This window comes from Octopus sinensis, linkage group LG3 (genome assembly GCF_006345805.1).
Source record: "Octopus sinensis linkage group LG3, ASM634580v1, whole genome shotgun sequence".
In the NCBI taxonomy this organism is placed as follows: domain Eukaryota; kingdom Metazoa; phylum Mollusca; class Cephalopoda; order Octopoda; family Octopodidae; genus Octopus; species Octopus sinensis.
The window spans coordinates 34,658,741-34,671,240 of NC_042999.1; positions in this window are offsets into that span (position 1 = coordinate 34,658,741).

Sequence of the window (12,500 nt, forward strand, 5' to 3'; positions counted from 1 at the left end):
CGTAGTGGTAGTTTAATGGCTGGCGTAAAATTTTGAACTTGATGTAAAAGAAAATTCCTAAACACCAAATTTTGAAGTGATTCTTTCTCACGACAGTAGACTCACCATGGCAAGCATTCAAAACTTCATCGTGGACGACAACACATTGATAATTTAAAGGCTGGCGCAAATTTTTTAGCTTGATGTAGTAGAGAATTCCTAAACGCCCGGTCCTGTAAATTTTAATCCCCTTCCAGCCACATTTAGACCCTTTTTCACATGTTAGTTAATATAACCCGATTTCACTCGGGTCTACTCGGGCGACATTTTATAAGATGAGGAACCTCAACCGACCACATAATGCACACATTATATGTATATATATATATATAATGCACAAATTATATATATATATATATATATATATATATATATATACATATAAATACAGATATATACACTTTGTATATATACATTATATATACATATTTATATATATAAAACTCACACACAAACACAAATATATAAATTAACCCAATAAATATCCTGATTCATATTTGTTCTCATGATTGTGTGGTGGTGGTGGTGGTGGTGGCGATGATAATTCTCTCTATGAATGCAGACAGACATACAGAGAGTCAGAGAGAGGGAGGTGGTGGAGGAAAGAGGGACAGCGCTGGCGAAGGCGGCGGGGGAAAATAGTAGTATCTGTCAAACGTCGTTATAGAGAGAAGGTGATGGGAAGGGAGGAAACAGAGAGAGAGAGACGGAGGAAGACATGCAGATAAGAGAATGAGAGGAGACTTGTCAATGTATGCGTTTTTTGCCCTAGTAACGACATCTTTTAAGATAGGGATTTCTAATCTAGCTCACTCACATCCTCACGTCATATTACATGTCCCTGTAAATTTTGGAGTCAATCCGTTCCAATGCCAAAACCAGACAAACAAACTTTTCGCATTTCAGATTTATAGACATTGATGATAACGGTCTGACTGCAACAGTGAGCTATTGCATGCTTAAAATCTATTTGGGGAAAAGTTTGGGAATTTTCTCACACAGGCTGGTCATCAATAAATATAGTTTCTGATACACATATGTACGCGCAACAACCCACTAACTAATCGATTCTTTGTTCAATAAGCTGGTTAAAAATTCGTCAGCGTTAGTGTAAAGCGAGAGAACGGGAAAAGAAGGACAAAATGCTCAACGAATGGAAGTTAGAATCTAGAGGTGGTTGGTTTTCAAACTAAGTCCTTTCATCGCTATCGTTACCACTTCAATAACTTGACTCTTCTCTTCGAGATCTACTCCGAATTTTTCCGAAAATTAGTTTTATGGCTCTATGTATGTTTGCCTGTAAGTGTATGTATGTAAGGATTTGTTTGCTTAAAAGTGAAGGTAAGAGCGAGAGTAAAAATGTTTGTGTGTGTGTTTGTGCGCGAGAGTATGTGTGTGTGTTGGTGTGTACGTGTACTCGCATTACTCCTTGCGAGTGTGTTTATGTTTGTGAGTCTGTGTGAATTAGCCATTCGTAACTTCTTAAAGAAATCTGCCTTTTCTTCAAGCACAGTTCGGCCACAAATATTCAGGCTCTCGCTTCTCATTCCGTAATGATTTATGGGTGAGGTTTCCTATATAGGAGGAAGGTGTGAAGAACAGAGTGTGAATAATTCCACGCGTTGTGTGTGCTTGTGCATGCGACCGTATCGACCCGTGTGCGTAATTGTGTGGTTTAGTCTGTTCTGTGAGTGAGTGTATATATTTCTTTACTTCCCACAAGGGGCTAAACACAGAGGGGACAAACAAGAACAGACAAAGGGATTAAGTCGATTACATCGACCCCAGTGTGTAACTGGTACTTAATTTATCGACCCCGAAAGGATGAAAGGCAAAGTCGACCTCGGCGGAATTTGATCTCAGAACGTAACGGCAGACGAAATATCGCTAAGCATTTCGCCCACCGTGCTAACGTTTCTGCCAGCTCGTGAGTGAGTGTATATGTTTGTATGTGTATGAATGTAGGTTTTTGCTTTCGTAACTGCACACCAGTATGTGTGTGCACGTATCTGCATGTGCATGCGGCGTGGTTATTTTTTTCGATCGGTAATGCCCAGACCATGCAAAAGCACATCAATAATGTGAGAGTGGTCGCACCACACGAAGATAAAAGTGGAAGGAAACGTCTCAGTGCACACATGGGAATGTAGTGCAGTATAGGAATGTGGTGCAATCTTAAAAGGAGATCTTGTTACTCCGCCCGCTCAATCCGAATTTAAGAACAGGTTACGCATGGCTAACGCACACAGACTCACATACATAAACATACATTCAAGTCGTCATGGTGGTGTACATACACGTGCCGATGATCACGCACGACCGCGCACACACACAAACTGTTTTTTATCTCGTCGTTACCTTGTCCTCTAAGAAAACACACATCTGGACACACGTATACAGGCAAACGTGCACAATGTATAAAACTGATTCTCGGACAGAGTAGATCTTCAAGATAGAGGTCAAGTTATCTAAGAGGTCGCGAATAACGATGAAAGACTTTCACTGACAAACAACCGATTTGATTTTTTAACCAGCACATCAATCAAACAATCGATTTGATAGTTGGTTGAATATTTAACCACTTGACTAACAATAAAAATGTAATCTTGGACCAGGGCGTCTGTTATAATAATTAGTATAATAACCCCACCTAGGACACTAGAAATTTGAGAATCCTCCGCCTAGTAGGATTGAGAGAAGAAATTATTGAGATCAACCCCTTCGAAAACTACAAAATGCAACTTCTGAAATTGCACAATACATTTTTGGCTTTTATTGAGATGGGAACAATTTTGTGCTTTATCGGCAACTTTGCTTAAATACCATTATAGTGTGTCTAACAATATCCTTTCATTTAAGAAACCATCTCTTCCTCTTTGTGCAATGTATTGATTTCATCTTCCTTCAGCCTTTTTATTAACGCCATCAGTTTATTGTTGACATTTCGGACAACCGTCAATCGCAGACGCTCCAGATTCTAACTTTCATTCGTTAAGTATTTTATCTTTCTTTTCCCGTTCTCTCACTTTACACTAACCCTGACGAATACTCACTATTCCCCAGAGTGTGCAAGAATACAGACACACACTAATATCTGCATTTTTTTTTATCTTGCCATCCTTCCCGTACAAAATAGAATGTACGTATATATTCAATAGTTATAGATATAAATAGACAAGAATAAAAGACTGGTGGAAGTAAATAAGATCAACAACAGAAATGCCTAAAAAAGTTTCTAAATCATGCTATGGTCAAAGCGGAAGTAATCCCGATGTATACCTTACTGAGAAACAATCATTCTAAGGCTGAAAACTAAAATACAAATATAAATATTTCATTTGAAGTCACCCATAATCCTAGGAACCGTAACATACTACATTCAGCCAAATGATACCTCCCAATCCAACATCAACCATCAAATATGAGACAAATAATTAAAATGTCACAAACCATCAACAGTAGAAGACAACATCAATTCTTAAAGACTTCTAAAAAAAGAAGGTGAGATTCACACCGGAGAAAGAAATAATACAAGTAACAAACTTCGAGGACACTTGCTGTGGAGTATGTGAAATACTTGAGCAAGAAACGACCAAAATTTAAAGGAATTGAAGGTGAAAGGAAATATGGATTACAAAATAAAAATACCTTATCTGTTGCATAAAATTAACAATGAAATAAGAATTACATTGGAGAAACAGGGACAAGATTAAACAGTCGTTTAAACGTGCGTAAACGACAAATAAACGATTCACCTTTAGACACTTGCGCAAGTGGTAAATTTCAAATATTCACGTTTTACATTATGAAAACGATCAACTACCAAAGGCAAATGAACTAAACTTTATAAGAATTCTAAATGCGAACGAAACCGGAAAGAGTGAATAATTTAAAATATTCCCCTTTTACAAATTTTAATATGAAAACGATAATCTACGAAATACAAAAGAAGAATTATTTATAAAAGTTCTAAATCCGAAACTAAACCGGAAATAGTTAACACCATCACAAAATGCAGTTTCCTCTATGCATCAGCCCGGAAACATGCGTTTGAAAAGTCGAAAAATGTAAAGCGCTTACCAGAAAATACACACTTGACATAAAATAAACATTGTGTACGAATTTCTTCTGCAAAGGTTAGGAACATTCTGTTAAATAAAAGAAATGTTCTAAAATAGTGAATAACATCTTTGAAAGATCTATTTGTGATTATTGTAAGTATATGAAGTAATCATTTATAAACGTTCATATGTACGTATATAAATATACATATGCGTGTATGAGTGTGTGAGTGTGTATGCATGTATGTATGGTGTGTGTGTGTGTGTGTGTGTGTGTGTGAGTGTGTGTGAGTGTTTTGTATGTGTGCGTGTATGGAATTACTAATTTTACTGCTGACAACGAATATTGAATTATATAAGTGGAGTGCAAATTAATATCTGACAAAGAAAATACAAATATGATCGAATAATTTATTGAAGACATTCATATTGTTATTATTTGAAAGCAAAATGAAAGTTTAATTAAATTTGTATTTCTTACGTTTTGCAATATTGGCTCTTGCAAATTTTGAATGTCAGCATGATTGAATGGTAAAATACATACGTCAGTGCAAATATTATATTTAAGCGCATATATATATATATATATATATATATATATATATATATATATATATATATATATATATATGGGTACAGGATTCCCAGTCACATGGCTGCATATTCAGTTGCACTGTGTGGATCTTGAGCAAGTGTATTCTCCTATAGCCTCGGACGGCTAATATATATATATATATATATATTATATATATATATAGACAGACAGAGAGAGTGAGAGAGAGAGAGAGAGAAAGAGAGAGAGATACATACATACATAGATTCAGTTGAATATGGTACTTATGTTATGGTACTGTATTACCTCTGGATATCCTTGTTGCTTATTTTGATATACATATATATCCTTTAAGGCGGCGCTCCAGCGTGGCTGCAATCAAATGCCTGAAACAATTAAAAGAAGAAAAGAATAAAAACAATTTAAATGTAAATTATATATACATCAGAAATGGAAGAAAAAATTTCTTATACAAAAATATATCATTCAGAGCTGATCGCAATGTGTTGCTTTAATTGAATTTCTCATATTTCATTCCTTGTGGAATCATGTACTTTCTGAAGACGTATGTCTTGGTTAATGAGTTTACAAATGCACACACCTTCACTCTATAAGATGTCCATGGAGCAATACTTATATCATTATTTTTCAAAATCTGTTACATTTTAGAATATTAAACGCCATTGTTTGATAAGAGCATATGATATGTTTTCATGTTCAAGAGTTGCACCATATCATTTTAAAATTGTATTCATAGACATGGCTGTGTTGTTAAGATGCTTGCTTCGCAATCACATGGTTTGGCCTCAAACCTACTGCACGGCGTTTTGGGTATGTGTCTTCTGCTGTAGTTTCAGGCCAACCAATGCCCTCTGAGTGAATTTTCTACACAGAAACTTTGAGAAAGCCCATATATATATATATATATATATATATATATATATAATATATATATATATATATATATATATAATATATATTATATATATATATGTAATATATATTGTATATATATTTGTGTGCGTATGTGCTTGTGTTTCTATGTACATATATTTATATATATATGTGTGTGTGTGTGTGTGTATGTGTGATGGCGGGTGTTTGAATTGAGAAATATGTTACGAGAAGATTTATTAGACAACTTATGATTGTACTATAAATTAAAGCATTTCCTCTCTCTGTCTTTCTCTCTTTCTCACTCTCTCTCACTTTTGTCCTCTCTCTCTCTCTCTCTCCCTCTCTCTCGAGATGACATATTATAATCGCATAATAAAACTGATAAAAATAGAAAGAGCGTTTGATAACGGATCTGCTAGAGAAAGATAGAGAAACTAATACCTAACTTGAATATAAGAACAATAAGAAGTTAAATGGGTCGCATCTCGTGAGCGTTAAATAAATAAGTTGGTAGAGGAAACAGAGAAGAAAAGATTACAAGATGGAGACAGATTACCTTACAGATGTCAAAATGTAAATAAAGAAAGAAGAAACAGATGCTAGTCGAAATACTATGAAATGTAGAGTGTAAGAAAATGTAAATTGAGAGGATGAAAATCAACGCAAGAAAATACAGCGCAGTGCTGAAAGACTGTGACAGAACATCAAGAGCTCCTGGAAATGGATGGAAGCACTCCGACGATTACGACGACGAGAGTTCCGGTTGATCCGATCAACGGAACAGCCTGCTTGTGAAATTAACGTGTAAGTGGCTGAGCACTCCACAGACACGTGTACCCTTAACGTAGTTCTCGGGGATATTCAGCGTGACACAGAGAGTGACAAGGCCGGCTCTTTGAAATACAGGTACAAAAGAAACAGGAAGTAAGAGTGAGAGAAAGTTGTGGTGAAAGAGTACAGCAGGGATCACCACCATCCCCTGCCGGAGCTTCGTTGAGCCTTAGGTGTTTTCGCTCAATAAACACTCACAACGCCCGGTCTGGGAATCGAAACCGCGATCCTACGACCGCGAGTCCGCTGCCCTAACCACTTGGCCATTGCGCCTCCACGCTTCTGGAAATATCTTCTGATTCATAATATGGTGAGAAAAACGTAGAACAATATTAATGTCGAGGTATGGATACCATGTCAGTTCTGACCGACCGAATCTGTTACACCTGAATGACAAACTGACTTATGATACAATGACTATTTAAACAAGGTATATTACGTTGGAAAGAAATTCTAGAGTAATTAGAACACTTCATGCCAGGTTCCAATAGTCTCTGTTAAGTCAATTTCGAAGAAAATATCAGGTTGTATGATTCTTAATAGACCTTTTCAATTCACACTTATGAGAACCTTCGGAGGGAGGTGAATATTGTTTTAGAATTCCTGTATAAATTTAGTACTGAATATCAAGTATAAATGAAGACGGTGGTTATCAAAGAGAGTATACATATATGTATATATGCATATACAATATATGTATATATACATATACAAGACGCCATGATAGATCGTTAGCTACTGCACGCATTTTTTTCTCTCCTTGTTTCTCTCCTTGTTTTTTTTTTTTCTGTGTCCCTTTCTGTAGAAGAACGTAGGCTCGAAACGTAAAAGACTTTTTCTATTCCTGAGCGCTATACTAATACATTTGTTTGTTTGTACTCCACCTGCCTTCGACTTTTCTTTATTTTCATAAACTTTCGCTTTATATATACATATGTATATATTGATTCTGCGCGGACAATCATAATGCACATACTGCAAATATTTCAAATGAAAGATGACGTATATATGAACTAATGGCAACACTGGAAATCCAAATGTGTAGCTTTCTATATTTCTTGTGTCTATTAGAAATATGATAAAATTGAGCAAGCGACTGACTGGTTAGAATTTGAGATCATTCAGAATAAGAGAAAAGGAAACCTCGTTGATCTGATAAAGAACATTTGTTTCTACTCATCTGGATTGCAGCTCTCAATTATGTTGGCTATAGTGCCACTACACTAGTAAACGTTTGTTAGTAAACGTTTCCTTACTGTTTCCATACACTTTACCCTCGAATCGCCTGGTATTGAACATCTATTATATTTATATATAATTTGTATTTTATCTAGTTTCAGCTCACGAACTGTGACCATGCTGGGGCACCGCCATTATCTTTACTTCTTTTTAATCTTTATGGATGAGCACGATATCTGGTCATCTCACCTCTATGACTTGGTCGCAATGCGTGTTAAAATCCCAGAGTATTTTGTAATGTTTGGTTTCCATTACTCTCTCTGGCTTGTGTTCACATCACTATTCGGCTCTCTCGAAATTTGCCTTACTGCTCAACGGCCAGTGGACATATCTGGCCACATTGTCGTGTCTCCTTTTGTATTCGCGTCGTGCGAGCTTACAGCACTCACTAACAATATAGCTTATACTTTCTTCATTCTAAGAGCATACCCTACACTGAGGTAAGTCAGTACTTTTATCAATGTGATATTTGGAGTACTTTTATCAATGTGATATTTATGTACCTAATGCCACTGCTCTACGCTCTTACTATATCCTTCCCTGATCTATCTTTTGAGTTCTTCCTTGACTGTTGAAGTGCCGTCTCCCGCTATTCTAAATTCCACTTCCCTAATAAATACCAGATGTACGACCTTTTGCTCTAAACTGCATTCTTGGCCTCTTTATCAGCTCGTCTAGCTTTGAGAGGGCATTCCACATGATCCCCTTATCTATCGCGCGAAATGTGACGTCATCCAAAACGACTTCTTAAAGTGATTATATAAGGGTCATTTGCTATGAAAAGTGTGTTGCTTTCAAAACTATTCCCATGACTACAATAAACCATGTGACAGATATTGTGCAGCCAGCACAATGCCGATATTAAGGCGTAATCCGTACGGATCTTCAGAAAATGTCCATGAGTCGATTTGCTTTCTTTACTTCACTCATATCGGTGAGTATTTCATTGTAGAGAGAGGCATTTTCTTTTCAAGACCTTGTAGAGCAGCGCGAGGTCAGGGTTTTCGTGGTACCCCGTACACTTCTGTTGCTTTCTTAAGAGGGTATTTTCCATCCTCAGCTATTTCATTTTCCTGGTCCTCCTGCTTGTTCCATTCTGTCCTTTCATCACTTGGGTCACATATTTTTTCTGCAAAGAGTTCAATTCCCATATTGCATATTGAGCTTCTCAGCTTTCACAATTTCTCTACTCTGGATCCTTTTATTTTATATAATGCTTTGCATAATTTGCTTTCGAAGTCTTTATACTTCACTTTTTCACTAGCAGCAGGCCTCATAACCTTCGGTTTCTTGTGAGCATTATCATTATCTATAGTTTATCACCGGAAGAGGTCTTTTCTGTAGCATTTGTTGTTCCACTGCAGTTTACATCCGGGGATCATTTGCCACATTTTACGATCAGATGACCCACAATGCTCTACTCTCTTACTACATCTTTCCCAGATGTGTCTTAAAGCCTCGCTTGGTAGCAAAGATCATACGGCACAGTTTGCATCCATAGTTGTTTGCAGTTTCTTTCAGTTTCAAAAGAGTAACCATATTCGGTTCCTAGCTCGTTTCGTTATTGGTCCCCAGTCTGGTTGATTCTCGATTCCCGCTATATATTCACCACTTCAGAGTAGATGTTGCGTTAAATGACACGAATACTACCATATTTAGCAACACAGAAAACACTCTCATATGGTTTTCGGTGCATAAAAACACACCATAGCTATTGCCAACGGTAGACAATCACCGCTACTTCTGCTTCCAGGACTACCAGCTCACGCGATTCCGTCCTCTTTTGGCCATGCGAATGGTAGATATCTGACCGCTACAAATAGCAATAACTACTGTGCTAGCGATATGCAAAGAATAATACACTTCAATCGGGCACAGGTTTCACTAAAAATCAGTGGGCTTAGAAATAGAGCAACAAAAGATGATAAACTATAGATAATGATAATGCTCACAAAAAGATTCTTCTTTCTGTTTCACGCCGAAATTTGTCATAATCTACAGCGGTGTTTTGTTCTAATTTTCCTGAAGACTTTTACGTTTATTTTTTTATTATAAACATTTCTTTTATGCCATTTGGTCTGCTTCATTTCGTTCTCTCTTAGTTGTGAATTACAACCCTATATTCGTTTCCGCTCGTGGTGTTTAATTTTTTCCCAGTGGTTCAAATACCAAAAGACAAAATATGCCCTTCGCCATGCTTCTTGACAACGCCATCTTTAGATTTCTTTTGTTTTTTTTATATTTTATTATCTCTATTGCTTAAACAGATATGGTTTTGATATTAGTTTTATTATCATTAGTATCATTAAGATTGCTTTAATTTGTAATTGCTATTGTTGTTTGCACTATTATTCTGGTATTCCTTCTCAGTTTGCCTTTGTGTCGCCCAGAATCTAGTGAACTGATTGGTGGAGAGTAATTCATATGGTATATCTGAGGAACCGCAAAGACACTCGACAGCACCGAATCACATTCCACCTGACGAAGCCCCAAAACACAGCTGCTCATGAAATATATTTAGTTATATAATTATAAAGAATAATCTTGTATTATGATATATAAATGTAATCTCAGCAACTTAAAGTTTGTGACCGGTGCAGAAACAAATCTGATTTGCTAGTAAAACCAGCTGTTTTCCGGCTTCAAGTTATATCATTCTTTGAGATATATATATATATATATATATATATATATATAATTCCTAAAAGTTGATAAACCACCTATTGATTCATTCCGTTTTCCTATTGCTCTCTCTCTCTCTCTCTCTCTCTCTCTCTCTCTATGTATACATATATATATATATATATATAATGTCGACTCTGGGCAATGCTTCATTTCCCTGCTGCACTCTGTATCATTTGGACGAAGGACATTAATCAATATCTTGCTGGATACTCTTCAGGAGCACCGCAAATCTTGCAAAGTATTGATTTTTTAAATTGGCTAAAAGCATCAGATTTTTGTAAAAGTATGTGTAATCTGCTTCGGCCACTTATAAAATATGTCTGGGTTTGTAACAACTAAGGGAAAATAAATGAAGAATTTATAAGTATTTCTGTTTGACTATATATTTTTGGAGAGCGCCAAATACTAAAATGATATTTACACTCTATTAGCTGCTAAATGCACTGTAAGCAATTCGCAGCCAAATATGTTTGAAATATCATTTTGAACAGGAAAAAAAGCAAAATTAGACCTATATATTTCACTTCGAAACTTAGCGTATATGTGCTCATTATATGTTAATTATATTAAGAGTAGATCACAAACTAATGGTAGAGGAGTATAAATGTGATGTTGCTAATTTATTGATATAGGAAGAGTTACCTGGGACGTAGCTAAAGTAATACTGATTCTTGCAGAAAAACTGGACTCGGATGACGAGTAGACAAAACAGAAAGGTCGCATAGATAGATAGATAGATAGATAGATAGATAGATAGATAGATAGATAGATAGATAGATAGATAGATAGATAGATAGATAGATAGATAGATAAATAGATAGATAGATAGATAGATAGAGAGAGAGAGAGATAGATAGATAGATAGATAGATAGATAGATAGATAGATAGATAGATAGATAGAGAGATAGAGAGAGAGAGAGATAGATAGATAGAGATAGATAGATAGATAGATAGATAGATAGATAGATAGATAGAGAGATAGAGAGAGAGAGAGATAGATAGATAGAGAGATAGATAGATAGATAGATAGATAGATAGATAGATAGATAGATAGATAGATAGATAGATAGATAGATAGATAGATAGATAGATAGATAACTTTATTTATTAGCCACACAGGGCCGATCACAGAGGGGACAAAATACAATGTAGAGGGTTTTTTTTCGACAGAATAAAATAAGAAAATAGAAAAATAGGAGGAAATAATTCCGATCAGAAGGGATCGTGAAAAAAAAACAACGATCGAAAAAGAACGATCAGTAAAACGATCAAAAGGGATCCTGTATCACAGAACAGAGCAAAAATGTAAAACCAGATTAGGTCTATCCGTGGAAAGAAAAGCCTGCGAAAAAGACTACGATTACCTCAGGCAGGGAGGGAAAAAACACATGGGAGCAAAGTGCTCTCTCTCTCTCTCTCTCTCTCTCTCTCTTCGATTTACAGGATCATGCTCAAAGCGGTTTCGTCATTCGCGCGTACGATGTTTGCTACATTCACTCACCTTTTTATTAAATCTTTCATGAGACAAATCTTGAAAAACCTGATGAGCGATTGGCCAGAGAGGAAAGTGTTTGTCTCTAAACCTTTCGCTCGAGTCCACCACATACATTCTGTCACGATAGCCACCAGTACGATGAAAATTGCCTTGCCTTCCCGGTTAAATGAAGGTGGCGGAGCAATTTTCCCGATAGACTCGGCCGACAACCAAATTAGCACCACATGTGCCAGCAGGTGTTCAGCACAAGCCCACAGGACCGAAATTGCTGGACACTGTATGAGTGCACGCAGAATGTATCTCGAACCGTGCCTCTAGAGTTTATCTCAACGGAACATATGCAGAGTTATTCGAAAGGACTGAGCCGATTTCATTATGCAATACTTTAATAAGGAGAAGCATTAGAAAACTCCCGGTAACTCACTTATATTTACTCACTATCAAATTTTATTTCCAGTCAAATGTTCAATGTGGCCAGATTGAAAAATGTTAACATAACAAAATTATTAAGTACTAGAATTGGTGATATCCCGAAAGACAGAATTGAAACGGTTGTTTCAATAGGATACGACTAAAAATTTGTAAGGTAATAGGTGAAACGCTAAAATTCATTTGCGTAATTCTTTTGTTTGGTTCTGTCATCACTCTCATGGTTACGGTGATGCAGAATCCCCGGATATAGTGGTTAGGGTAGCACGA